At 35.2% G+C, this 4150-nt stretch overlaps 1 non-coding gene across 1 annotated transcript; it reads left to right on the forward strand.

Moving 5' to 3' along the window:
• The first annotated feature begins 3984 nt into the window (after positions 1-3984).
• Positions 3985-4057, forward strand: trnav-aac (transfer RNA valine (anticodon AAC)). The gene has a single exon. It is a non-coding gene; the product is annotated as a tRNA-Val (tRNA).
• Positions 4058-4150: the final 93 nt, after the last annotated feature.

The raw sequence follows: 4150 nt of genomic DNA on the forward strand, positions 1-4150 counted from the left end.
ATGTCCGTGGGTTGAAGCGACCCCAATAACGTGGTATTTAGTCCCTGGAATGTGAATTTTACTTGAAGATCCCCACCGAAAAACTTGTATTTTACCCCCGGAATGCGATTTTTACAGGGGAACCCTCCTCGAAACGCGATTGGACTAGTTTTATTGCGAAAACCTGGCAACCCTGTTCATAGGCGCCACCTGCTGTCAGAGAGTGCGTCTCATTCAGACCTGCTGTTTTTGTTTCGTGTAGATGTTTTATGTAGCAAATAAATAAATAACACCTAAAGTCGGACCATTCTGTTTTTGTTTTAAATCCTGAAATTAATCTAAATCAAATTTAAAGACAACTGCCCGTGCAGATCATGATTAAAATGCAGTGGTTGCCTCTAATTTCAAATGGCTAGATATTTTTGTTTAAAGCCAGTTTGTTTGTTATAAAGCAAATAGCCAAAAAAAAAATTTGCTTAAAAATCAGTATCAGTATCAGAATCCAATTAGCTAGTTAAAAAAAAAAATATCTGAATTCTGAATCAGCTATGATTGACACATCACTAATTAAAATACTAAGTAAAAGACCTCAAATTTGAAGTACAATCTGGGATGTCGTTTTCTATCAATTCTTCAATAGGTAGATCTTGTCTTTCATAAAGGCCGAGGTCAGGGATCTTGTGGCTTCAAAATAAAAGTTTAAACCCTCTCTCTGAGTTTACACGTTTTTATGTCCACATATTCAAGAAATTATTATGGCTGTAGCATTTCTGTAGTAAGGAATTGGCCAAATATTAAATATTAAGTGGACATTTAAATTAAAGGTCCCATATTGTAAAAACTGAAATTTCCTGGCTTTTTTTCACGATAACTGAGGTCTAGGGGCTATTTAACTACCATATAAGTTTGAAAACAGTCTGTTCACAGTAAAATGCACACAGCCTGAATAAAGTAGCTGTGATTTTTCACGAACCATTGTGACTTCCGAAAACAAAAAGACGTCAGAACTCCACAGTCAATGTATATACAATTACAAATGATTATATATAAATCGTCAGTTTGTTGTTTTACACACATGCTCACAGACATTATTTCGTACACGACACAGTCGTGAGATGCAAGAAACAGACATATGGCAAGAAATCTGTAGCCCATAACAACAAAAGACAATAAAACAAGGATTAGATTGTGCTGTAAAGGGTAAAAACAATCGTCAGGCAGTTGGTGCCCTCCGCTGGCATTTGTTATAATGTGTAATGTACATAAGCTCTATTGTTTGTTTATAATACATTATGTATTTTAACAGTTTTGTTCAATAAAACCATAAGATTACTTGCTTTTGATACTTTATTTAAACTAATTATTATTGCCTCATTCTGCAAAGGGATCTAATTATAATATTACCGCCCCTTAATCTGTAAATTTACACCAAGCGGCAACCTCCCACTCTCTCTCGTGAAGCCAACACGGAAGTTGGTACCAGCAACCAGCTCCCGCCTCTTTGCCCATTTTCAATTATCCGAGAGTGACGCGCTGCCAAAATGGCGACGGACAGCTCCGCCTACTTTAGGCTTCAAAAACGCTCTTCGGAAACCTACAGGTGACGTCACGGACACTACGTCCATGTTTTTATACAGTCTATGGTTTACACCTACGGCGCCGTTGTTGTGTTTTCGCAAGCGACAACGGTGTACTAGTTCTAATGCCATGGCGAAAGTTTGAGCAAAACATGCTAACTGTTCTGCTTTTGGCTGCACAGACAAGCACAGAACGCTATATAGAGTCCCAGCCTCAGAGGAGACAAGCAGTGTATTTATTGGTTTATTTACTGTATATTGCTGCTGCCACACAGATGTAAAATAAACATATAAACATGCAATTTATTTCCCAGCTGTTTACCTTCACAGACATAACCGACTGTTTTTGTAACTCGTGTGTTTTTAACATAAACTTGTGTGTGAATGAGAACTTAGTTTAGTACTCACATGCTGTGACAGCCGCTTTCTGTCCGTGTGCTTCGGATGTGTGCTCTCAGAAAACCATATATCAGAAGTTTAAACTCATATGGTTTAAAACGCATGATTTCAGCACGATAAACATGATAATCAGAACCAAAACAGATGTTTTTTTAGCAGGTACAAGCTCAGGGACAAGGTCACAGGTTACTCGATTGCCGAAATAATCGTTAGTGACAGCCCTATCTCATAGCATATGCAAAGATGGAGTTTGAGATGGTCTGCGCATGTAAATGATAACTGTTTGTGTGGAGCAGCATTTACTGTGAATGGAGCCGCTCTGAGATCTGAGATTCTCATCCATAGAATGCGCCACTTACGGTATTTTGCTAGTTAAACGACAAGGGCAAAACGCAAAGATTTTTTTATAATCAAGTACTCAAATTTAATCAAGGAATCGTGGCAGCCCTAAACAATAATTCAAATGACCTTAATCTCACCCCTTTGTCCTAAACACTAAAGAATAAAATCAAAATAGATTTTTCTACAGAATCCCTAAGAGGCCATGGATAATTATTTTTTCTTTCTTTCTTGTTTTCTCGTGATCACAACTTAATTTTCTTGTGATCTTATTCTTGACATTCTTGTGATCTTATTCTTGACATAACAAAAGTAGTTTTTTTGTGATCTCAACATAACAAATTTGTTCTCTAAGTTACACAACTGCTCCAACAGGTGGCAGTATAGAACTGTGTTGGCCCAGATTGTACACATTTGGGACAGAGTGAAGACCTTATTCCTCGTGATCGCTATATAATTTGTGCAGTATTGTGTTATTCGTTACTAACAATTAACTTATAAATGTTAAATGCTTGAATCAGTGTGATTATTTTTAAGTGTATCTGTTGTCGTTATGTTCTTACTGATAGATGCATGACTCATCAGTTTCACTACCGCAACAGCGTTCAATGTAACATTACACTTAGTGCTTGTTAAAACTATTGTTGATGACACCGTATAGTATGCTGTTTGCATCTGTCTTTATTTGTGCATCTTTGAAGTACCTGGGGCAAGTTCAAGCTCAAACCGGTGTGCACCGTTTTGCTACGGTTTCCGTTTTGAACGACATGTTTCCTGGAAACGGTGTGCAACGGGGTTTGAGATGCGTTTTCTCTTGTTTGGTGGGTGTGTCAAACATGTCAGCCCAATCAGCAGCAACATGTATCGAAATCATTCTAATACACTGATTTGCTGCATTTCTTAATATTTTTAAGAAGCTGCATTTCTAAGAAACATTTCTTATTATTATTAATGTTGAAAACAGTTGTGCTACTTAATATTTATACAGAAACCATGATTTACTATCATTCAAATGTTTGGGTTATGTGTCTATGTGTGGTTTTAATACAAATGAATGCTTTTATTCAGCAGATATATGCATTAAAATGATCAAAAGTCACAGTAAAAACATTTATAATGTTACAAAAGATTCTATTTCAAATGAATGCTGTTGAACTTTCAAGTTATTTTAGAATCCTGAAAAGACTGTTTCCACAAAACATTAAGCAGCAAAAATTGTTTTTAACATTGACAATACTACAAACCATTATTCATAACTGAGCACCAACAATAATTGAGCATTAGAATGATTTATTAGAATTCATTAGAATGATTTCTGAAGGATCATGTGACACCAAAGACTGGAGTACTGGCTGCTGAATATTCAGCTTTGAATCACAGGAATAAATTACATTTTAAAATATATTCAAATAGAAAATAGTTTTTTTTTTTATTGTAATAATATATCACAAAATATTACTTCTTTTATTATATTAATTTTTGATCAAATAAATGCAGCCTTGGTGAGAATAAGAGACTTCATTAAAAACATTTAAAAATCTATCAGAAATACACATATTATAAACAATAAAAGGAATAATAACAAAGAAAATGTGCAGATCTCTACTTTCCAAACAGTAAAACGTCATTTATTAAAAAAATATTATTTATTTATTTTATAATAAATATTACCTATAACCTCTTGCACAAGGTTTCCGTAGTGTAGTGGTTATCACGTTCGCCTAACACGCGAAAGGTCCCCGGTTCGAAACCGGGCGGAAACAACATTTTTCCCTCCTAAGAAAGTCCAGTTAAATAGACAGACCAGAAACATTTTAAATACAAATATAACGCCAACCAGTAACAAAAAAAAAAAA

This window comes from Sinocyclocheilus rhinocerous, unplaced genomic scaffold (genome assembly GCF_001515625.1).
Source record: "Sinocyclocheilus rhinocerous isolate Xijiao unplaced genomic scaffold, SAMN03320098_v1.1 scaffold320, whole genome shotgun sequence".
Classification (NCBI taxonomy): Eukaryota; Metazoa; Chordata; class Actinopteri; order Cypriniformes; family Cyprinidae; genus Sinocyclocheilus; species Sinocyclocheilus rhinocerous.